This window comes from Geotrypetes seraphini, chromosome 2 (genome assembly GCF_902459505.1).
Source record: "Geotrypetes seraphini chromosome 2, aGeoSer1.1, whole genome shotgun sequence".
NCBI classification, from domain to species: Eukaryota; Metazoa; Chordata; class Amphibia; order Gymnophiona; family Dermophiidae; genus Geotrypetes; species Geotrypetes seraphini.
In genome coordinates this window covers 116,164,868-116,190,296 of record NC_047085.1, presented here as the reverse complement: position 1 = coordinate 116,190,296, position 25,429 = coordinate 116,164,868, and the positions used below count along the sequence as shown (strand labels likewise).

The 25,429-nt window shown below is 47.3% G+C and overlaps 1 protein-coding gene and 1 long non-coding RNA gene across 4 annotated transcripts in view; both read right to left on the bottom strand.

Annotated features, from left to right (window-relative positions):
- Positions 1-23,399, bottom strand: part of PLAG1 (PLAG1 zinc finger) — a 41,575-nt gene extending 18,176 nt beyond the window's left edge. For 2 of the 3 annotated variants that reach the window (XM_033933616.1, XM_033933618.1), the window contains exons 1-2: positions 23,339-23,398; positions 21,006-21,151 (exon numbers count right to left, since the gene is read on the bottom strand). The gene's annotated coding sequence lies outside the window, so the exon portion shown is untranslated. Of the gene's footprint in view, positions 1-21,005; positions 21,152-21,429; positions 21,538-23,338 lie in introns of all 3 variants that reach the window. The other variant, XM_033933617.1, reaches the window with a different exon arrangement.
- Positions 23,400-23,431: 32 nt separating this feature from the next.
- The window catches only part of LOC117355671, an 82,317-nt gene continuing 80,319 nt past the window's right edge, over positions 23,432-25,429 (bottom strand). Inside the window, exon 3 of the long non-coding RNA XR_004538430.1 lies at positions 23,432-23,490. This is a non-coding gene — a long non-coding RNA (uncharacterized LOC117355671). The remainder of the gene's footprint in view (positions 23,491-25,429) is intronic.

Sequence of the window (25,429 nt, the reverse complement as noted above, 5' to 3'; positions counted from 1 at the left end):
TTGGTGGGCTGTCGGAAGGAACCTCTCGAAAGTTGAGTGAGTACCCTGATGAGATCACGCCAAGGACCCATGAGTCTGACGTTATGGCTTCCCAGCAAGGGTAATAGGCTCGCAGGCGGCCCCCGATGGGAAGAAGGCCAGGCGGTGGCGCGGAGGGGGCCAGCCCCCGTCCGTGCATCCCGTCAAAAGGAAGGAGACGGCTTCGCAGGCGCAGTAGGCTGTGATTTTGGTAAAGCCCTAGAGTGAGCCCGGGGGCGCCGAGGCAGCGGCCTAGAAAAGGCCAGTGTGGGCTTCTGGGGGTAACGACGAGGCAGCCCCCGAAAAGGTCGAGAGGCCGGTGGTTTAGGTTTTGGACGGACGAGGGAAGCAAAGGATCGTTCGTGTTCCGATAACCGCTTCGTAGCCGCCTCGATAGTGTCATCAAACAGTTCCTTACCGACGCAAGGAAGGTTAGCTACACAAAGGCTGCGACCCTGGATGAAAGTTCGAAGCCGTCATAAGCGGCATGGAACAGATGCAGGCGGAGGTTTGAGAAATCCTCGAGGAGGAGGCCAAACGCAGCCCGGCGAGCGGCAGGTAAATCAGCTGAGTAGGCGCCCAGCAGCCCAATGAGGTGTTTTAGATAAGATGAGAAGGTGAATGTATAGTTCAGCACTCTAGAGGCCATCATAGAGTTCTGATACAGGCGGCGGCCAAACTTGTCTAGGTCCTGCCCTCGCGTCCCGGAGGGATTGCCGCGGGTACCCGAGAGGGGTGAGCTTTCTTCAAGGAAGACTCCACCAGCAAAGTCTGGTGGGACAACTGTGGTTGCTTGAACCCTGGGCAGGGCACCGTACGGTACTTAGACTCCATTTCAGATGGGACAGCCGTCACCATGTAAGGAGTCTCGAGGTTCCTGATGAGGGTCTGCCGGAGCACCGGGTTCAGCGGCAGCCGGAGGGACTCTCGGGGCAGGGAAGGCATATCCAGCTCCGCCAGGTATTCCTTGGAGTACCTCGAGTCAGATTGTAAGTCCAAGTCAAGGGCACTTCCCATGTCCTGGACGAACCTCGTAAATGAAGGGCGGTGTGTTCCCGTAGCCCCTTGCGGGGACGGTGAACGAGACCTCCGTTTTGCTGAAAAGGAAGGGGAAGCCTCCCTCGAATAGCGAGGTTCTCACTCGGACCCTCGATCCGACACTGGGGACACGCTGGGGAAGTGCTCCGGGGACCTGCGTTGCCTCGAGGAGCCCCTCGGTGACGCCGCCGGGGTAAGGGGCACCGACCGATGTCGGGTCAGAGACCTCTCCCCAAACTCCCTCGGCCAAAGCCTGGAGCCTCGGACCGGAGCCCCGGACCGAGGAGGAGTCAGTAAAAGCTTAGGGTTAGCGAGGGACAGCTCGGTAACCCGTAGCGGTCCTCCCGAACGAGTCGAGGGCAAGCGGCCTCGGGTCGGAGGAGAACTCTGGGCCTTCTTGGAAAGTCGGCAGCCCGAGGGCTCGAGGGGCTTCGACCTCCGTTTCGCCCCGCGTAGTTCCGCTGGGAATGAACGCCTCGAGTGTCTCAGCGAGGAATCGGAGGAAGAGAGGCGGCGAAAATGGCGCACTTTGCCCCGAGGGGCCTCGACACGGGGCTCAGGCTGGTCCGGTGCACGCGAGGTCGAGGTCGGGGCCGGGTGAAGGTGAGCCAAGGCAACAGATAGCTCCGTCGTGATCATTGCCCGGAGCATATCCTGGACAGACAGCATCGATGGCATGTCCGAGGCTGCGGTGCATTCCCGAGTGGTGGAGGCACGTCCAGAGGACTTCGAGGGTTTCGTCGGGGCCGTGGGTAAGGAACTCCCCCCTTGCCCGGAGGTTGGCTTCTTCGGAGGTATGGATCCTGAGGAAGGAAGAGGGGACTTACCTGGAGCTGAAGACTTTGGGAACTCGGGGTCTTCGAAGTCGAGTCCCGAGGCGGGGCCGAGGGACCCGAGGCCGAGGTCAAGGCCGGGGCTGAAGCCGGGGCCGACCTCGAGGCCGAGGGTTGGTCGGCAGCAAATAGGTCCGCCATGCGGGCCCGTCGTCGGCGGAGCGCCCGGTGTTGGAAAGTTGCGCACCGGGGGCAAGTTTTGGTCAGATGATCGGCCCCCAGGCAGAGGATGCACCAGCGATGCGGGTCTGTGATCGATAATAGATGCTCGCACCTGGTGCACTTTTTAAAGCCAGTAACAGGCCGGGACATAGAAAAAACAGGCGGCTGCGGCCTACCAGGCCACGCGGCCGCGACGACCTGGGGGCCCCCGGGTCGTGAACGAAATCGCAGTACGTGATGAGCAAGAAAAACCACTAAAAAACAATTAACTATTCGCACAGCGACTTTTTAAAACGAATAAAACAAGAAATCGCGGTGCAAAGAAGGCACTTGGGGCAGAGCTAGGAAAAACAAGTCTTCTTAGCTCCGCGGAAAAAAACGAACTGGAGACCACGAGGAGGGGATGCACCCTCTAGTGGAGCAGGAGGCACGCATGCGTGGGACAGCACAGCAAGCTTGAATCTTCAATCAAGTTTGCTTGAAATGCTGTCCGCATCGGGGCTCCATGGATGATGTCACCCACATGTGAGAATATCATGCCTGCTTGTCCTGGGATAAGTAGAAGTTTCTAGTTTCTCTTGATGATTCATGCAACATAAAATGATGAAAAAAGTATGCTGGAGACAATCCCGATATCAGCTTAAAGGAGATACAGGAAAATTTGAATAATATTCTTGCCTCCAAAGGTAGCCAATGAATTAAATGATAATATGGACTAATATGGTCGTTCTTTTTTAAATCAAAAATCAATCGAACAGCTGTATTCTGAATTATCCTTAACTTCCTTAAAAATTTTTTGGGTGCTTCTAAATAGATGATGTTATAATAATCTAAAATAGATAAAATTAATGCCTGCATCAATAGTCTGAACGATAAAGGATCAAAATATTTTTTAATGGTTTTTAATTTCCACAATGTAAAAAAGTGACTCCTCCAGACCATGGAATATTAGGGCTACAAGCCAGACAGACCGACCTCTACACTCCCCCAGGACCTTGGAATGCGACAGGGGTGGGTAACATGTTGCCAACACCCTGATATCTTGAGGGCTCTTATTAAAAAATGATACTGAACAAGGACATTGCAAAAGAGAGCTTGGGACCGAATGGGATCTTTTGGACAAAGGGACTGAGAGAAAATTCTTGGGCAAAGGGACTATGAGAGGCTTCTTGGATAAAGGGACTGAGGGGACACTTTTGGGCAAAGGGACCGAGTGGGAACACTTGGACAAAGGGGCTGAGAGGGACTTTTTGGACAAAGGGACTGAGGGGACACTTTTGGGCAAAGGGACCGAGTGGGAACTCTTGGACAAAGGGGCTGAGAGGGACTTTTTGGACAAAGGGACTGGGAGGGAACTTTTAGACAAAAGGGCTGAGTGGAAATCTTTAGAAAAAAGGCCCACAGATGCAATGCAGGGGCCCAGTGCCCAAACGAACCTAACAGGCATGGTTGAAAGAGAACAATGGGAGCAAGAGGACCATCCAAAAAAGGAGATACTGGATGGGGGCAAAACGGACACGCCACGGGAGGTGGATGACCGAGTAAAGGCAAGCCAGGTGGGAGCGCCGAGCCATGGAAAGAAAACAGCAGGGCGGGCGACAAATCAGGACCTATATTGCCTCTACACAAATGCGAGGAGCCTCAGGGCCAAAATGGGAGAGCTGGAAATTATAGCCAGTCAAAAAGCCCTGGACATAATTGGAATCACAGAAACGTGGTGGGCTGATGACAATAAATGGGTTGTGGTCATACCAGGGTACAAACTTTACAGGAGAGACAGGACACACAAGAAGGGTGGAGGAATAGCGCTATACATAAAAGACTCCATACCCTCAACCAAAATGGAAACAGCAGTAAGGTCGGAAGGCTTGGAATCAATATGGGTTAAGCTACCAGGAGGATCTGGAACAGACATCAAATTGGGTCTATACTATCGTCCGCCTGGCCAATCGGAAGAAATTGACCGGGACCTGGAGACGGAACTGCGGAAGGTATGCAAGAATGGAAGTGTGGTGGTGATGGGGGACTTCAACTACCCTGGGATAGACTGGAGTATCGGGCACTCAAGTTGCGAGAGAGAGACCAAATTCCTGGAAGCCACGAGGGACTGCTTCCTGGAACAGCTGGTCACGGAACCTACACGAGGAGGAGCTACTCTTGATCTAATCTTCAGTGGACTGGGGGGACCTGCAAAGGAAGTAGCGGTATCAGACCCACTGGGGAACAGCGATCACAACATGATCCAGTGCAGACTAGAACTGGGATCATCCAGGGTGAAAAGAACCACAACAACAGCGCTCAACTTCAGAAAAGGGAATTATGATGCAATGAGGAAAATGGTGGGGAAGCACAAGGAAGGTAGAGTCCGTAGAAAGCGCCTGGACCCTGCTCAAGCGTACGGTGCACGAAGCACAGAACCTGTACGTCCCCAGGTTCAGAAAAGAGTGCAAGAAAAATTGAATAAAGAACCCAGCATGGATAACGGCAGCTGTAAAAAAGGCGATCAGTAACAAGAAAGCATCGTTCAAAAAATGGAAACAGGACCAAACGCAGGCCAACCAAAAGGAACACAAGGAAAGCCAGAAGGAGTGCCACCGAGTGGTTAGGAGAGCAAAGAGGGAATATGAAGAGAGACTAGCGGGAGAGGCAAAAAATTTCAAATCATTCTTCAGGTACGTAAAGGGAAAGCAACCAGCGAGGGAGGAAGTGGGGCCCTTGGATGATGGGGATAGAAAGGGAGTAGTGAGGGAGGAAAAAGAAATAGCTGACAAGTTAAATGACTTCTTTACGTCGGTCTTCACGAGGGAGGACACATCCAACATTCCGGAACCAGAGGAAATAGAAAATGGAGATCAAGATAGCAGGCTGGTCAAATTAGAGGTGAGCCAGGAGGATGTCCTCAGGCAGATAGACAAGCTAAAGAGCGACAAGTCACCAGGTCCGGACGGCATTCACCCAAGAGTGCTCAAGGAATTAAGGAATGAAATAGCAGAGACACTTCAGCAAATATGCAACCTATCCCTAAAAACTGGAGAGATCCCGGAGGACTGGAAAATAGCTAATGTCACGCCCATCTTCAAGAAGGGTTCGAGGGGCGACCCGGGAAACTATAGGCCGGTAAGCCTCACATCGGTCCCGGGAAAGATGATGGAGGCACTGATTAAGGACAGCATCTGTGACCATATCGAAAAAAATGGACAGCTAAGGTCGAGCCAGCATGGGTTCTGCAAGGGTAGGTCGTGCCTCACAAACTTGTTGTACTTCTTTGAGGGGGTAAATAACCAGGTGGACAAAGGTGAACCCATAGACATAATTTACCTAGACTTCCAGAAAGCCTTCGATAAGGTACCACATGAGCGGTTGCTCAGGAAGCTATGGAATCATGGGGTGCGCGGGGAGGTCCACCGATGGATCAAAAACTGGCTGGCAGACAGGAAGCAGAGGGTTGGTGTAAAGGGCCATTACTCGGACTGGCAAGGGGTCACGAGCGGGGTTCCTCAAGGATCGGTGCTGGGACCGCTCCTGTTTAACATATTCATTGACGACCTGGAGGCGGGAACAAAATGCGAGGTCATCAAATTCGCAGATGACACCAAACTATTCAGCAAGGTTGAAACCACGGTTGACTGCGAGAATCTCCAAAGGGATCTTACGACATTGGAAGAATGGGCGAAAAAGTGGCAAATGAGCTTCAATGTAGGGAAATGCAAGGTCATGCATATAGGGAGAAGGAACCCGATGTTCACTTACAAAATGGGGGGATCAATGCTAGGGGTCAGTAATCTGGAAAGAGACTTGGGAGTGATGGTAGACACGACATTGAAGGCGTCGGCACAATGCGCCACAGCCTCGAGGAAAGCAAACCAAATGTTAGGTATCATTAAGAAGGGTATCTCGACCAGAACGAAGGAAGTCATCCTGCCACTGTACCGGGCTATGGTGCGCCCGCATCTGGAATACTGTGTACAGTACTGGTCACCGTACCTCAAAAAGGACATGGCAATGCTTGAGGGAGTCCAGAGAAGAGCAACTAAACTGATTAAGGGTATGGAAAACCTTACATACACTGACAGACTGAAGAAGCTGGGGCTGTTCTCCCTGGAAAAGCGGAGACTCAGAGGAGATATGATAGAGACCTTCAAGATCCTGAGGGGCATCGAAAAGGTTGACAAAGACAGATTTTTCAATTTGAAAGAAACCACAAGAACAAGGGGTCACTCGATGAAATTGAAGGGGGACAGGTTTAAAACAAACGCAAGGAAGTACTTTTTCACACAGAGGGTGGTGGACACATGGAACACCCTTCCGGAGGCCGTGATAAGAAATAGCACAGTACAGGGTTTCAAGGATGACCTGGATAGGTTCCTGGAAGACAAAGGGATTGAGGGGTACAGATAAGAGCAGTGGAAGGTTTAGAGATAAGTGTAGAGGTAGGCAATAAAATTAGTCAGGGACCGCTGACCAGGCAATATGCCTGATGGGCCGCCGCGTGAGCGGACCGCTGGGCTGGATGGACCTCTGGTCTGCCCCGGCGGAGGCGACTACTTATGTACTTATGTACTTATGTTAACCCACAGCTTATGCTCAAGCCACTGAGAAACTAAGGGGAATGGACCTCAAGCCCAGAAGAAAACACAGCAGGCTGGCCCTTCAGGTCCAGCCAAAGGCTTGCCCTGCAGAACTACAGACCAGCAGACAGTGGGTCTGAGTCCTTTCCCAGGCAGAGAATCCCCAAAAAGAGGTTTCTGGGCACCAAAGCCACAGAAAGAACAAACTTTAAAATGCGAGAAAGCAAAAAAAAAAAAAAAAAAGCAGAGCAGAGCAGACCAGAACCCCTCTGCATAGTTCGCTTGCAGAGAAAAAACTGAGCTGAAGACTGGGGCTCCACCTCTATAGGGGAGGTGCTCAAAGTTGTAGTTCCTCTCTGAAAGCCAGTTTGCGGTAAGGGATAATCACCACACGTACATAATCCAGAGTAGATGTAACAGAAACTGATTTACATGCATAAATAAGCTTTTATAAAATAATTTGGTCACACCTAAAAGTACATGTAGTGCAACCAGACATGTACTTAGTCAGTAGAGGGGCAATTCTGTGACAATGCCTTCATTTAGATGCCATGTCAACAACAGAAATCACTTAATGCTGATCGGCTATATCCAAATCACATGTGCACAGAGTCGCAAAAATCCGGAGTTCAAGGAAGACCTTTAACGGGTATCAGACACATACCAACAACCACCATAGCCAATTAGCGATGGGACGCTGATTTCAGTAAAATCAAATTGGTGCCCAGCGGTCCCTCTACACGCCAATTTGTTAACTTTTCGTGATCTTGTACTTTTTGAAGTGGAGCAATTGGAAAATCAAAGCTCTTGTATGACTCCTCAATTTAATATGTCTTATCCTGAATGGTGCGCTTTGCAAGAACTACGTGACAATACATCTATGATCATTTCTCGTGCTGACAAGGGGGGGGCCATTGTGCTATGGTCAAAAGAACACTACCTAAGAGAGGCCCACCGCCAGCTGGATGACCCTCGGTTTTATCAGCGGCTACCAGATGATCCTGCTATGGAGCTCAAAAGTGAAATTTCAAAATTGGTATCAAAAGCTCTCAAGCAAAAAATGATTACCGCCAGAGAAGCTGCTTTCCTCAATCCTGGATTCCATGTGACTCCAGTCATCTATTTTCTTCCGAAAATTCACAAACATCTACACAACCCACCTGGACGTCCCATTGTATCTATGCGTGATTCCCCCCTGGAGCCTTTATCCAAATTCTTGGACATTTTTCTGAAACAACAGGTTTCCTCTATTAAGTCATATATCAAAGATACTAACCATATGCTCAGAATCATATCTGAGTTGGATGTCTATGAACCACATTGGATTTTAGTCACATTGGATGTGACTGCCTTATACACGATGATCCCCATGGACAGAGCCTTGACCTTAATACATCAAATTTGTGTGGAACAAAAGATCCGACCTCAGTTATCTACAGATATTTTGATGGAAATGGCCACCCTGGTATTAACCAGAAGCTATTTTTGGTTCCACAATGAATTTTATTTACAGAAGCATGGCATAGCTATGGGGGCATCATTAGCTCCTTCCTTAGCGGCCTTATTTATGGCAGATTTAGAAGAACGTCTGATCTATCCTATGCCATCTTTCTCTAAAGTCAAGATCTGGAAGAGGTTCCTTGATGATGTCCTGTGTATATGGTCTTCAACAGAGGATGAATTGGAATTATTCATAGCAGAACTAAATAGGCTCGATAATAATATCAAATTTACTGCTACTATAAATCATAGGGAAATCCCGTTTTTAGATATTTTGATTACAAAAGGGATTACTCATTTACAAACGTCCCTGTATAGGAAAAAGACAGACCGTAACAGCTTGTTACGGTTTCACAGCTTTCACCCGGAGAGCTTGAAAAGAAGTTTGCCCATAAGTCAGTTCTTGAGGCTACGCAGGATTTGCCACACTTTAGATGACTTTCGTTGCCAGGCGAAACAGATGAAAATAAGATTCTATCATCGGGGCTATCCTTATGATGTAGTCAAAAGGGCGTATAAAAGAGCTAAGAATGCCCATAGAGATTGGCTTTTGTATGAGGGGGAGCGGGGTGCACAGTCCCAGGACACAGTGGCCTTTGTGCAGGAATTTTCCTCCCTAGCCCATAGTGTATCTAAAATTGTCAAAAAACATTGGCATATTCCTAGGATGTTAATCCCTGACTTGGATGCAGCGCCTCTGTGCTCGTACCGCAGGAGAAAAAACTTGGGGGAGATGTTAAATCATTATAAATTACAGGAGAGAATCCCCCTTACTAGTGGGAATCATTCCCCGTGCGGTTCATGCCAATGGTGCGAGTACACGATTCCGGGTGAATATTGGACTCATCCTACTACTGGGGTTATGTATAGGGCGAGATATAATACCACTTGTAGGTCTGAGAATGTGGTATATGTGTTGCAATGCCCATGCCCCAAATTGTATGTAGGCAGAACCACCCGTTCTATACGGGTCCGGTTAACAGAACATAAGTCTAGAGTCCGTACTCACTCGGAATCGTCCCCGCTGGTCCATCATTGGATTCAGTGTGGGCATACGTTAGAAGATCTGCAGTGGCGGGTCCTAGACCAAATTTTTGTAGGGTGGGAGGGAGGGAACACTGCCCGGAGGCTGAACCGGTGCGAACTCCGGTGGATGTTCCGATTAGACTCTATGGCCCCTAATGGGTTAAATCAAACTTCTGACTGGTTAGCTCAAGCGGATCTTTAGATCCTTGGTTGGATAAGGGGTGTTGGTTTTTTCAGTGGTTTTTTGTGCTTGGCCCCTTTTATTACGTATGGGTCAGGAGTGTAATTCCCCGGAAATGACGTATTTTGGGTAGGGTATTTAGTTCTCAGAGTCGGTGAACCTCGGCGTTTTTTTGCCGATGGTTGGTATGTGACGTTTGTCTTGTATAAATGTAAGTTAAGTGAGATTGTACAGAGAAGGTATGATTTTTTCTAATGTGGCGTATGTGTGTGCTCCAATGTTATCTCTAATGTGGTGTATGTGTCTGTTTGATATTCCAGTTCCCCAGTTTTCGTCTTGATAAAGATTATCGAAACGCGTTGGCGTTTGGGGATGAAAAAGCTAAGTAAAAGTTTTTCACACTAGCCATGAATAATTTATAAGAATCTTAATAGTAAAAGCAATGTAAAATAAAGAAAAAGATCAATGATAAACAAAACAGGAGGTGGAGGCACCGTTGGGTAAATGAGGAATTTTCCGACAAACCTATGGTGGTTGTTGGTATGTGTCTGATACCCGTTAAAGGTCTTCATTTAGATGCTACATAACATAAAAAGTTACTTCTATACCGCAGTCAACGTTAAATTCTAAGCGGTTTACAAAAGAATAATACAGAAGAATGAAAAGTTTTAATCACCTAAATATCTAGAGAACAAGTACATTTTCAAATGTCTCCTAAATAATTGATAAGAGCAAGATATTGCGATTAGAGAAACTAAATCCATATCCCAAACTGCTGCATGGTATGACAAAAGGCGATGATGGTATCTTTTAGATTTACACCCTTTGACCGATGGGAAGATAAATAATGCATGTGAATGTCTGGAATTTTTATTGTTAGTAAATGTGAAAGAATCTAAAAGATACAGGTAGTTAGGTGCCAAGCCAGCCTAGATCTTGTAGCAGATACAACCAAACTTAAATCTGACCTGAGCTTCCATCAGCAACCAGTGGAGTTCACAAAAAAAAAGGGGCTATATGATCATACTTTTTCAAATTAAAAATAAGTCGAACCGCTGAGTTCTGAACAATACGTAATCTGCGTAGATTTTTTTTTTAGTGCCAGCCAGATGGACAATATTACAATAGTCCAGTTGACTCAAGACTAAAGATTGAACCAGCAGTCTAAATGAAGAGGCATCGAAATACGCTCTAATTGTCTGCATAATGTGTAAAAGCCTTTTCGGACCACAGAATCCACTTGGTTCTTCATAGTTAATGTCTGATCCAAAATTACACCCAAGATCTTAATGGTCTGTTGGACAGGATAGGTTATAGAATTCAGAATTAATGATGTTTCAGTGCTATTTTGGCGTGGTAATGCATAAAAAATTTTGTTTTTTTTCGGATTAAGCTTCAATTTAAATTCATTCATCCACTGTTCAATAATTGAGAAGACTTCGGCAATCAAAGGAGTGATCTGCAATGAGGAACTCTGAGTGGGAATTAAAATGGTGCTATCATCAGCATAATTAAACATCTTAATCCCAAGATACGATAATCTGTTACCCAATGGAGCCAGATAGACATTAAAAAGTAAAGGGGAAAGAGGAGAACCCTGTGGAACACCACATGGATTACTCTGTCAGAAAAAACATCCTTAGAACGGACTTGATAGGTACGCAGTGTAAAAAAAACCCTGAACCAATCTAAAACTTTATCACAAATGCCTATAGCCTCCAGACATTCTAATAACTTTGTATGATCAACTAAATTAAAGGCAGAGCTCAAGTCAAACTGCATTATGAGGGCATTAAAACCTTTAATGTGAGGTGAGAATCTATTCTATATGGACACTTGGGCACCCAAGTATCCTTACTGAATAGTAGTGTATATTTAGGCACTCCAATTAACATCTACTATAGATGTGGCATAAATAGGGGCACCTAAAAGCAGGAGTCATGTGAACAACTTCTAATATTCTTTAAGATGCTCTCCGAAATGTCTGCCCTGTCTATGGCCTGCGCATGGTTCATCCATGTGAACACTCCCCTTATAAATATGCGCTATTCCATTTAAGTGCCTATTCATAGAATACCACTTAAGCAACCAAATGACAGGGGCAAATTCTATAAATGGCATCCCAATTGTAGGTGGTGGTAGGCGTCCTACCACTGACTAAACAATGAGATGCATGTTAAAAAACCCCACAAACAACTACCCTAAGGCAGACTGCCTACATTGTAGGTGCTTTTAAGAGCCTAGGGAGGCCCATAGGGCCACTTAAGCTCGCCCAAGGCTAGGCATGGTTTTGCCCGTAAGTGGCCTTAGGCGAGCTTAGGTGGCCCTAAGCGTCTCCCTAGGGCTGCAATAGGTGCCTGAAATGTAGGCCAGCAAAATGTTGGCCTACAATTCAATTAGACGCAGCTGCTGAACTGATCGCGGCAAGGGAAACTCCCTGCCATGATCAGTTTAGCGGTCGCAGCAGGGAACCCATCCCAGCGTGAAGTCTGCAGGCAGGAGGGAAGCCCAGTCCCTCCTGTCAGAACCCACATAGCCCCCCCCCCTTCAATGTTGTGGCAGGAGGAGTGCCCAATTCCACCTGCTGCCATCACCAGCAGAAGGGATGCCCAGTCCCTCCTGCCAGAAACCCTCCCACACCTCCAAAATACCTTACACGACCTTCCCTGGGAATGGCCTAAGGGATCTGGCCATTCGGAGTCTTAGGCTACTCCCAATACATCCCAGAATGCACTGGGAGAATGCTGCTGAGACTGGGCGTCCTATACAGAATGTGGCCCTAAGGGGCAAATTCTATAAACGGTGATCTAATTGTAGGCAGCAGTAGGCATCCTACCACTGTCTAACCAGCCAATTGGGATGCACATAAAAAAACAAACAAACAAACAAACAAAACACCCCAAGGCAGACTATCTACATTGTAGGCACTTTTGTGAGCCTAGGCAGGTGCTAGGTGTGGGCGAGGTTGCAACCGGAAGTGGCCTTAGGCATCTCCCTAGGACTGCGACAGGTGCCTGAAATAGAGGCCATTTCAAATACACACAGCTGCTGAACTGATTGCGGCAAGAGACTCTCCCTGCTGCGATCAGTTTAGCGGCCGCAGCAGGGAATCCGTTCCACTGCAAACTTGGCTGGCAGGAGGGATGCCCAGTCCTTCCTGCGGAAACCCCCGAAGCCCCACCTCGAATGTCCATGACAGGAGGAGTGCCCAATTCCTTCTGCCACCACCCCCTGAAGATCAATGGCAGAAGGGTGTGGCCTAAGAGATCTGGCCAATTGGAGTCTTAGGCCACTCCCAGTGCATCCCAGAATAAACTGGGGGAGTTGTCTAAAATTCTGGTTGGCATAGGTGCCTAAGGCCCTTCCTATGGGAAGGGTCTTAGGTGCCTGGGTCAATCAGTGCCTTAGGCCACTCCCTGGTGCATCCCAGGATGCACCATGAAGGGGAAAGTCCGCCATTCTATGGAGGTGGGCCTGCCAGCTAGAGGAAATAAGCATCCCTCTGGCCGGCCTGCAAGAAAAAGATAAGGGGGGGGGGGGTCCGGTGGGCTTGGGGGATGTTAGGGTGGGGGCATTTTTTCTGGGGGGTTCCGGCAGGAGGGTCCATCCCTCCTACCGGTGATCTCGGGAGCAGGGGGACATTTCCAGCAGAAGGGACTGTGCATCCCATCTGCCAGTGACCTTCAGGAGATGGCAGTAGGAGAAATTGGGCACTCCTCCTGCTGCGGACATTCAGGGGGCTTCGGCAGGAGGGACTGGGCATCCCTCCTACCAGCCGACTTCACGGGGGGATGGGTTCCCTGCTATGGCCGCTAAATTGATCACAGCAGGGAGAGTCCCTTGCTGCAATCAGTTCAGCGGCTGAATCTATTTGAAATGTAGGCCAGCATTTTACTGGCCTACATTGCAAGGCACCTTTCGTGGCCCTAGGGAAATGCCACTTCTGGGCAAAACCACAGCCACGCCTAGCCTTGGGCGAGCTTAGGCAGCTCTATGCATCTCCCTAGGCTCTCGAAAACGTCTACAATGTAGGCTGCCTGTCTTGCAATGTTTTGCTTTTTTTTTTTTAAACGTGCATCCCAATTGGTTGGTTAGACAGAGATAGGACGCCTACCGCTACCTACAACTGGGACACTGTTTATAGAATGTGCCCCTTCGTGTACACTTAAGTGCCTAAATGTCAGTATTCTGTACATTTAAGTGCATAGTTGTCATGTAAATGTAAGCAAGTTGTGCTCAGTGGCACAGTTTGTTCAGAGTCATGATTTACTCATGTATTTTATAAAACATGTGTGATCACTCATTGTATATGTGTACATCTATACATGTTCTCAGGCAGAACTATAGTCCATGACTTCAATCTTGGCACAATTTCTGCAGGATATGTGCTAATATTTTATAAATACACATTTTCAAAGCACTTAGACAAAATACCATAGATTAATATGGTACTTTATATGTCTAAGTGTTTTTATAAAATAGAGCCTGCCTGCCCTATTAACCTAGGTGCCCTGTTATTAAATTTTCCTGTAAGGGTCTACTGCTTTTCTTTTTTTCAATTGTATGTTAATTATAGAATCTACATTTCCTGAAATCAAAAAATACAATATTTAAGTTTAGAAGCTGGGTTTTGTTCAATATTTGAACAAATTGGATCCTTTTCTATTTAAACATCAATAAATATTGCTTGCCTTTTCATATAAATAGCAATGTTACTTACCGTAACAGTTGTTATCCAGGGACAGCAGGCAGCTATTCTCACTAGTGGGCAGGTATTCTCACTAGTGGGTGATGTCATCCGACAGAGCCCCGATACGGACATCTTGCAAGCATGTCTTGCTTGAAGAAACTCAGAAGTTTCGAGATGCCCGCACCGCGCATGCGCCAGTGCCTTCCCGCCCGATGTACCGGGCGTGTCTCCTCAGTTCAGGTAGCTAGCCTGAGAAGCCAACCCAGGGGAGGTGGGTGGGACGTGAGAATAGCTGCCTGCTGTCCCTGGATAACAACTGTTACGGTAAGTAACATTGCTTTATCCCAGGACAAGCAGGCAGGTATTCTCACTAGTGGGTGACCTCCAAGCTAACCCCAATGGGATGGTGGGAGAGTTGGCAACTTAAGAGAACAAATTTTGTAACACTGTTTGGCCAAACTGTCCATCACGTCTGGAGAAAGTATCCAGACAATAATGAGAGGTGAATGTATGAACCGAGGACCAAGTGGCAGCCTTACATATCTCCTCAATCGGTGTCGATCTGAGGAAGGCTACAGAGGCTGCCATTGCTCTGACCTTATGGGCTGTGACCTTACAGGGAAGGGATAATCCAGCCTGGGCATAGCAGGAAGAGATACAAGCCGCCATCCAGTTAGAGATGGTGCGCTTCGATACAGGTCGTCCCAACTTGTTTGGATCAAAGGAGACGAAAAGTTGAGGAGCATTTCTGTGTGGCTTTGTGCGATCCAAGTAGAAAGCTAGAGCACGTTTACAGTCCAGAGTGTGCAAAGCAGATTCCCCAGGATGAGAATGAGGCTTTGGAAAGAACACTGGAAGCACGATGGATTGGTTGATGTGGAATTCAGAGACTACTTTAGGCAAGAATTTTGGATGAGTACGGAGAACCACCTTATCATGATGGAATACAGTGAATGGTGGATCCGCCACTAGGGCCTGAAGCTCACTGACCCGACGAGCTGACGTGAGGGCCACCAGAAAAACCACCTTCCAGGTGAGATACTTAAGTGGAGCCGTGATGAGAGGTTCAAACGGAGGCTTCATGAGATGAGACAGGACAACATTGAGATCCCAAACCACAGGAGGAGGTTTGATAGGAGGGTTGACATGAAAAAGCCCTTTCATAAATTTGGAAACCACAGGATGAGCAGACAAAGGTTTCCCCTGCAGAGGCTGATGGAAAGCCGCAATAGCACTCAGGTGGACTCGTATAGAGGTAGACTTGAGACCAGACTGAGACAAGTGCAGAAGATAGTCCAATACAGAAGATAGGGAAGCTCGCTGAGGTTCCGTGGCCTTGGAAATACATCAGGAAGAGAATCTAGTCCATTTTTGGGAATAGCATTGTCGAGTAGCAGGCTTCCTGGAAGCCTCTAAGACCTCTCTCACTGCTTGAGAGAACTGGTGAGGAGTTATGTTGAAAGGAACCAAGCTGTCAGGTGGAGAGACTGCAGGTTGGGATGAAGTAGTGAACCTTGATGTTGAGTAAGTAGTGAAGGAAACACTGGAAGAAGTACTGGCTCCCTGCTGCACAGTTGAAGTAGAAGGGAGTACCAAGGTTGTCTGGGCCACCGAGGAGCAATCAGAATCATGGTGGCATGGTCTGATCTCAACTTGACCAGAGTCTTCTGAATGAGAGGAAATGGAGGAAACGCATATAGGAAGCGATTCCCCCACTCCAGTAGAAAGGCGTCTGCCTCGAGGCGGAGAGGAGTGTAGATCCTGGAGCAAAACTGAGGCAGTTTGAAGTTGTGGGGGGCTGCAAAGAGGTCTATCTGAGGCGTTCCCCACTGAGCAAAGATCTGATGAAGGGGTTTGGTATGGAGCGTCCATTCGTGAGGCTGGAGAAGACGACTCAATTTGTCTGCTAGGACGTTGTCTTTCCCCTGAATGTAGACTGCTCTGAGGAAGGTGTTGTGGCGAACTGCCCAATCCCAGACTCGAAGAGCTTCCTGACAAAGAGGTGCCAAGCCCGTGCCCCCTTGTTTGTTGACATAATACATGGCGACCTGATTGTCTGTGCGAATAAGGACCACCATGTCGTGAAGCAGATGTTGAAAGGCTTGGAGAGCATTGAAGATGGCTCTGAGCTCCAGAAGATTGATTTGATGGAGTCGTTCCGCACTGGTCCAGAACCCCTGAGTGCGAAGACCATCCAGATGGGCCCCCATGCATAGTTCGATGAATCGGTCGTTAGAACTTTCTGGTGGGGAGGAGAATGAAACAGCAAACCTCTGGATAGATTCGAAGAGGTCATCCACCAGAGAAGAGACTGCCGTAGAGCAGGAGTGACGACAATGTGACGGGACAACGGGTCGGACACCTGAGTCCACTGAGATGCCAGGGTCCATTGAGGAATTCGGAGATGTAGTCTGGCAAAAGGCGTCACATGAACTGTAGAGGCCATGTGGCCCAAGAGGACCATCATGTGTCTCGCCGAGATGGACGGGCGAGAAGACACCGACTGGCAGAGTAGAAGGAGAGCATCCATGCGTTGAGGAGGAAGGAATGCTCGAAGTTGAATGGTGTCCAGAACAGCCCCGATAAAGGGGAGAGACTGGGTGGGCTGAAGATGAGACTTGGGGAAGTTGATCTCGAAGCCCAAACTCTGCAGGAAACAAATTGTAGTCAAGGTCGCTGAAATGACCCCAGGAGCCGACGGTGCCTTGATGAGCCAGTCGTCGAGGTATGGAAACACCTGAAGACCCATGTTCCTGAGTGCAGCGGCCACCACCACCAGACACTTTGTGAAGACTCTGGGAGACGAGGAAAGGCCGAATGGAAGCACTCGATACTGCAGATGTAGATGTCCCACCCGAAATCTGAGAAACTTGCGGGAGGCCGGATGAATCGGGATGTGAGTGTAGGCCTCCTTGAGGTCCAGAGAGCATAACCAATCGTTCTGCTCGAGGAGGGGATAGAGAGAAGCAAGGGTCAGCATGCGGAACCGCTCCTTGACCAAAAACTTGTTGAGGACTCGAAGGTCCAAAATGGGACGCAGATCGCCCGTCTTCTTCGGGACCAGGAAGTACCGGGAGTAGAACCCCCGGTTTTGCTGATCTAACGGTACCGGCTCGACGGCCCGAAGCCGAAGCAGAGCCTGAGCCTCTTGGAGGAGAAGGGCGGTCTGCGTCGAGTTGGAAGGATACTCTCTTGGAGGGTGGTCCGGGGGGACCCGTTGGAAATGAAGAGAGTATCCTTCTCTTACGATGGTAAGGACCCAGAGGTCCGTGGTGATTGTCTCCCATCGATGATAAAAATGATGGAGACGACCCCCGATGGGAAAAACGGGGGGAGACAGAACGAAGTCGGTTATGCTCCCTGGAAGAGAGTCAAAAGGGCTGAGTAGCCTTAGGTGCAGCCGGCATCTGAGGCTTCTGTTGAGGCTTCTGAGGAGGCTGCCTCTTCGCAGGCTGTCTCGCAGGAGGAGTCTGCCTTGGTTGATAACGCCGCTGGTAAATCTGAGGCGGTCTAGAGGGACGAGACTGCTGAGGCTTCGGCTTAGGTCGCAGAATAGACTGAAAAGACTTCTCATGGTCCGAAAGCTTTTTAGTAACAGTCTCGATAGACTCATCGAACAGATCCGCTCCCGCACAAGGCACATTAGCAAGTCTGTCTTGGAGGTTCGGATCCATATCAATGGTGCGAAGCCACGCCAGGCGACGCATGGCGACCGAACAGGCCGCAGCACGTGCCGAGAGCTCGAAGGCATCGTAGGAGGATTGCATCAGCTGCAGCCGCAACTGGGACAGGGTCGCCACCACCTCTTCAAACTGGAAACGAGCCTGAGCATCGATGAAAGGGATGAACTTGCGGAGCACCGGCAAGAAGAAATCCAAATATGAAGAGAAGAAAAAATTGTAATTGAGCACTCGAATCGCCATCATCGAGTTCTGATAGATACGTCTACCAAACTTGTCCATCGTTCTCCCCTCCCTGCCCGGAGGCACGGAAGCATAGACTTGGGAGGGATGAGAACGCTTGAGAGAAGACTCGACCAGAAGGGACTGGTGAGAAAGTTGAGCTCCCTCAAACCCCTTGTGGTGAACGATGCGGTATCGAGCATCCAGTTTACTGGGAACTGCAGGCAAGGAATACGGTGTCTCAAAACAGCGCATGAAAGTCTGGTCCAGCAGCTTGTGTAGAGGAAGCCGAAGTGTCTCCGCCGGAGGGTGAGGTAAATGCATGGTGTCCAAATACTCTTTAGAATATTTGGACCCAGTGTCCAAAGTCACATCCAAGTCATCCGCCATCTGTCGGAGAAAGGATGAGAAAGACAGTTGGTCTGCCAAGGCCGGCCGGCGAGACGGACTAGAAGACGTGGAAGCCTCCGGGTCCAGGGAGAGCTGAGATCGGCATGGAGAATAGGGGGTAGATGATTCCTCATACTCTGGTCCCTCCGGCTGGGACACATCCGACGAGGAGTACCCCAAACGCTGCATCTTCTTCTGCGGAGACACCTCTGAATGACGTGAGGAGTGCCGAGAAGAGTGCCGAGATCGATGCCCCTCCCGATGACGGGACGGAGAACGAGATCTCCTATGCATCGATTGATCCTTCGAAGCCTCAAAGGAATGGATAGGGCTCGATGCAGTGGATCGCAGAGGTGGCAGAGATGCGGATTCACGCAGCGCCACCCATGTCTGGTATGGAGTGCGGAAGAACTCCTCCTGCGATGCAGTATGCCCAGGACTACGATTATCAGGAGTCGCCCTAGCACCCTGTTGGCGTGGGGGTGTGATGGGCTCCAAAGGTGGCATCTCAGGAAGGGAAGCCCTCCTGGAGGATTCCGCCGCCCTCCGCCGATCCCCCTCGTCGAGCAGAGAGATCGAACGACGAGGAGGAGGGGGAGGGGGCGGACCGCCCTCTGAAACCGGGGTCGGAATCTCACCTTGAATGTTGGCGATAAGCCGGGGTCCCATAGTGCGCATAAGCTCGACAAACTGAGCTTCTAGCAGGGATCGAAGCGAAGCCGATATGGAGGGATCCGCACCGAAAGGGGGTCCTCCTGCACGGTCTTCGCGTTCCTTCGTGGCCAAGTGCTTCTGCTTGCTAGCTTTAGGCACTTTGATGACCACGGGAGGGACAGTGGAAGGCGGTACCTGAACCGAGGAGACGGAGGCAGGCACCGATGCTGAACTCGAAGCTGAAGCCGGGGCAAACGATGCGGGCTTCACGATGCTCGATGCAGGAGTCGCAGATGTAGGTTTCGAATGGACCGGCGAAACCTCAACAGCCGCAGCAGTAGGGATGTCCTTGGCAGTCTCCATCTTGAACATCGACTCCCAGAGCAAGCAGCGCCGCTTAAACGAGCGCGCAGTGAGCGTGGAACAAGGCCGGCACGATTTCGGAACGTGTTCCGGACCAAGACACTGAAGGCAGCGTCGGTGTGGGTCCGTCAGCGAAATCGCACGCTGGCACTTGCTGCACTTTTTAAAACCGGTGATTGGTCGGGACATAGGCCGGAAAATCGACGCTGCAAGGTCGAAGGCGCTAGGCCGCAGCCACGAGGCCGGCCCGGCCGAACCGCCAGAAGAAATAATTTTAAGTTTTTTTTTTTTTTTTTTTTAGAAAAATAAAGTAAAATTGAAATAAAGTCAAAGAAATAAATATAAACGCGGGTTAAGAAGGCAAAAATACTGAAATTCAGTCAGCGCAGAATGAAGACAAACTTCTCAGCTCCGCGGAAAGAAAAGAACTGAGGAGACACGCCCGGTACATCGGGCGGGAAGGCACTGGCGCATGCGCGGTGCGGGCATCTCGAAACTTCTGAGTTTCTTCAAGCAAGACATGCTTGCAAGATGTCCGTATCGGGGCTCTGTCGGATGACATCACCCACTAGTGAGAATACCTGCCCACTAGTGAGAATACCTGCCTGCTTGTCCTGGGATAAAAATTATTATCTTATTTTTAAGGTTGAAGGTGATATATAGTACATATACTATAAAGCATTGGTTTCTCAAACCTCTCCTTGGAACCTCACAATCCAATCTAATTTTCAGGATATACCTAATTAATAAGCATGAGACATATTTGTATACAATGAAGAGTGTGCATGCAAATCTAATAACTCATCTTTTCAAACTCAAGTTCAAGGTATTGTACATTTCAGGTTCAGCTAGTACATCCTTGCTCCAGAGGACTTACAATCTGTTATCATCTGAAGCAATGGAGGATGAGAAGACTTCCCCAAGGTCATAAGGAGCATCAGTGGGGGAAGCAAATTTCAATCCTAGCTTCCAAGGCTTTTCAACTTGCTCTACTAATCACTAGGTTCCTGAAAACCAAATTAGTTTGGGATGCTTCAGAACAGGCTTAAGAATTAATATATTTTTTTTAAATCAGGGGCTTGTTTGTATTTTGGGGATATATCTTTATTTGTTATCTGGTGATATTTTGGGGTTCAACTTTATGTTGCTATTTTAGAAGCTATTCTGGAATTCTCATTAAAAAGGACCCCCTCACTAAATTCAATTTCTATAAACTGAGAAAACACCCATACACAACATGAACTCCTAAATATCAATGTATACTAAACAATGTCCATATACTAATCATGAATCCCAAAATATCACAAGGCATCAAAAAAGGTATACAAAGCTTACTAATTCATCTACTTGTTTTTGAAGTTGATATGTGAAAAAAGATTCTGTTTTTTACAAATAACATGCCAACCAAATTCAAAATTTGTTTACTTCAACACAAATAGATATAAGAGTTTTTAACTGAACAGCACTAAAAGGTTTCCATTTTACATTGTGGGCCTAAATGCACCAAATGCAATCTTCTGATGGGTACAGACTACAGAGCCGTCCGGATGGTCCAATTATGACCAACAAGAAGTCACATGAGAGTGAAGTGATAGCACAGACTGGACAATAGAAAGCCAGTATATTCTGTGGCCACAACTTAAGACAAATTACTAACCGTAAAATTGTGTGCAGTCTTACCAGGTTAATTGCCATGGAGATAAATTCCAACATTCTTCTATGCAGTAGGTTTGAATGGCATTCAATTGTTAGAGGCGGCACTTCAGCCCCTCCAGCCCATACTGGCATCTATTTCTGAGGTATGAATTGGATTCTAAAGACTCTTCCTGAAGGCAAAGAAAACCACTATTGAATTAAGTGTCCTAAACTGTTAGAACAATTCCGGCTGATCCAGTCACATTAGATTTAATGAATATTTCTTTACAAACAAAATAAAAACAACAAATAAAAACATCTATAGTATAAAATGTTTATGATCAAATGTATAGTATAAAATGTTTATGATAAAATGTTTATGATTTTAAAAAATGTTTATAATCGGATTCAATTTATCTTGTGAACTATACAATTCCTGGTAAATATATGCATATGTAATCAACTGAACTCAGCCTTTCTTGAAAGATGCCACTTCTCAAATGCAGATGTCAGATAAATTTAAATTTTGAAGAAAACAAAAATTGATTATGCAAAAATGGAATATTTCCTATGTTATCTGAAAATTAAAAAACAACAACATTAAATATAAGCAATTAGTGAAAGTCATTGACATTTATCCTCTATGAAGTTTGAAGTACAAATTGAAACTCATTTCAGAGCTTCAATGATTATTCAAAAGTCATGTAAACAGGCAACTGAGATCTGAAGCAGTATCAGCCCTCAAAATAGCCCTCAAAATAATTAATCAAAATTCTTTTATCTAATGTGTTCCAGACTATGTAGAAGATTATGAAAAATGGAATGTAACATAGTAAATGTCAGCAGATGAAGACCTGCATGTCCATCCGGTCTGCTTAACAAGGTGCCAAACACTCTTCACAAGTTCCACTTCATGATTAAACACTAGCATACTTAATCTCTTATCTCTCCCTGACAATTTTGGGGCACAGACTGTATAAGTCTGCCTGGCAATGGTCTTATTTCCTATGAGTAGAATGGTGTCTGGCCAATCAAAATATCTCCTCTAACTATTGGTTCCATAGCTTCCAAATCCACATTGGCTTTATATATGCCTGTATTTTCTATGCTTAGAGGTAAACAAGTTGTTGGTGCATTGTGTTCAGTTTTGGAGGCTGTATCTGGCTAAGGATATAAAAAGACTTAGGGCTACATTCACAAAAGCTTCCGATCCTGTACTGACGATCACAAAATCAGTTTTACTGGTTTTGCTATCGTTCCCCGACCCGATTCACTAAACTACTGTGCTATGAATCTCCGACCCGATCTAATCCACCCATGCAAATTAGTAAAACCCCATGCAAAATAGCCAAGCGATTGATTCACTAACAATTGCTTGGCTATTTTGAATGGGGTTTTACAATCCTCAAACCTGACTGCTGCAGACCTGTCGGTAACATAGTTAACGACAGGTCTACCTGTTTTTTTTTTTCATTTTTTTAAAAAATGGGCTAAATATTTTGCGTGTATTACATATGCAAAATAACTAGCCAATTAAAAAAATAGAAAAAAAAAGCCCCCCTACAAACACAGCCCTGTGCCCCCCTCCGAAGAAAAAGGTAGGAGGGATGGCGACTCCCTCCTGCCACTGGCGCTTCCCCCAGATATGGCAGGAGGGATGCCAACTACCTCCTGCCATCGGGACGGCCACCCTGAACCCCCCCAACTTCAAAACGCTGCCCCCCACTCCATGTCTGCCCGCATGAATATGGCAACCCCTCCACTCCCCATACCTTGCAAAGTTGAGAGCAGGAGGGGTGCTCAGTCTCTCCTGCTCCGTAGGCCTCCTCCGTGCGAATGCGGGCGTTAGGCCCCACCCCAGTGCATCATGTGATGCACAGGGAGGAGCCTAAGGCCATGATTGGCTCAGGCGCCTCGGGCTCCTCCATTGGGAGGGGCCTGAGGGACCTCAGCCAATTAGGGACTTCCTTAGGGTAGAGCCTAAGAAGTCCCTGATTGGCAAAAAAGATAGTGAATCAATCACTGTTTTAAAATTGGCCAGGGATCGGCCAACAGCGATTGACTCCCTATCTTTAGTGAATCTGGGCCTAAGTGGTCCAGAGGAAGCTGACAAAAATTATATGGGGCTTGTATCAAAAGACATACAAGAAGAGACTGGAAGACACACGGTACGCGTACCCTTAGGGTACGCAAGCCATTTGTTGGGCATATGCACTGCATGGGTCTCCCAACCCCATTCCTGCTTAATGGCCATCGGGGATCCCATGCCCTCTTTCCTGCCCGCCAGCCTCCGCCGAAGCCAACCCAGAAGGCTTCCCAACGATGTCAGAGCTGACATCAGAGGGAAGCCTTCCAGGTCAGAGAGGGATCACAGTTACCTCCTTCCAGGTGGGCTGCTGCTCCTTCCTGCCTTCAGCGGCACTTGTTGCAGGGACGCAGGCAGCCACTACACGTGGCTGACCTGGAAGCTTTCTCTCCGACGTCAAGTACTTAGGGGATACTTGGCTTGAAGAAGTTGAGAAACATTGCTCTAGGAGGGATGAGAGAGATATGATATAGAAGTTTACATATTTAAAAGTTATTAAAAAATATTTTTCACAGAAAGAAACATTCTAAAACTAGAGGACATGAATAGAGGTTGCAGGGTAGTAAGGAGTAATGTCAGGAAATTATTTTTCATGTAGAGGGGGGTTGATGCCTGGAATGTCCACCTGAGGGGGGTGGTGGTGAAGAAAATGGTGATGGAATTCATAAAGGTGTGGGTGATCTTTAATTGGAAAATGAATGTTATATAACACAAAACTTAAATGGTTGCATGTGTGTTTGTTGTGTTGAGTGGTGCTTAGTTATGCTGAGTGGTGCTTAGATGCGACTCTGGCTGTGAAGAACCAAGGCTGGTATTGAGCAGACTTGCATGATTTGTGTCCCGTATATAACAATTTGAATTAGAATGGGCTGGAGAGGGCTTCAATAGAAACTCCAGTAATTTGGAATGTGAGTACAGTGCTGAGCAGATTTTTTTATGATGTGTGTTACACAAATGACAAGATGGTTTGGATAGGCTAGAATTGCCTTTGATGGAACCTAAGGACAAAACCAGGTGGACTTCTATGGACTATGTCCCCAAATGGTAAAAAAATAAAAAGCCAATTCAATCATGAATTAATAATAAGTGCAACTGTTCGGCAGACTGGATGGACAGTTCAAAGAGATTAGGTTCTTACCTTGATAATATATTTTCCAGTAGATAGGGATGTATGCTGAATTGAGAGTCTTCCATCCGCTCCCACGAGTCCATTGCAGGAGATACTGATCACTGTTTTCAGCTCTCTGCTGTCCCCAGTCAGTTAGATTCAAAGCCAGTGATAGCCCTTCAGAAGAGAACAGAAGAAGGAGAACGGGAAGATCCCTTCTCCCTAACAGGAACTTGATCTGCTCTTTCAAAAATAATACAATGCTCATAGACAGGCAAGGAGAGGAAGAAACTGTGGAACTCAGGGGAAAACACTCATGGAACTAAATATATATATATATATTCAATATACAATTTCTTCAAAAGAATGAAAGCTGTCAGAAAGTTCAGAGATGCAGCCTTCAAGTAGCAGAAAGTTCAGGCAGGCGTATCGACAATGATGGGCATACCACCTCTATCTACTTGAAAAGATATTATCAAGGTAAGAACCTAATCTCTTTTTCCAGTGCAATAGAGATGGTATTCTGAACCAAGGGACATAGCTAAGCAATAACCCGAGTGGGAGAGATAAGCCTGCCCACAAAACAGAGGCTTCAAACGAAGAGTCTTCCTGTGCCGCCACATCCACCCTATAAAATTTGGTAAAAGTGTGAAGAGATGACCAAGTTACCACTCTAAAAATCTCATCTGGTGAAATTGTTCTAGATTCAGCCCATGAAGAGGCAACTCCTCTAGTCGAATGTGTTCGAACAGCAAAAGGAGGTTGCTTTCTGCAGACAATATAGGAGGACAAAATAGCTGACATCCATTTTGAAATAGTAGCCTTGGAAGCCGGCCTCCCCTTCTTCATTGGAATCATCAAAACGGAGAGATGGCCCAAGAGATGAAACTCATTCGTAACTTCCAGGTATTGCAAGATAGCCCTCTAGACATCCAGCAGCTTCAAGACTTTGTCCTCCTTTCTAGAACCAGAGAGCTAGAAAGCTGGAAGCTTGATCTGGTTGATATAGAACGCCGCAACCACCTTTCCTACAACTCAACTATATGATAGAATCAGGACTGATATGTCCTGGAACCAATTTATACTTCCTGATTGGTCAATATTTTGTAAATTATTCACTAAATATGCCAAATCTAATTGCCAACTTGATGACTGTCCTATAAATCTAATGAGAAATACTTCGCTCACTTTAAAAACTAAACTTTTTAAATGGATTGTATGTTTACTAGAAGCAGGATCTTTTCCAAGGGAAATAGGCCAGATTTTGATTACTCC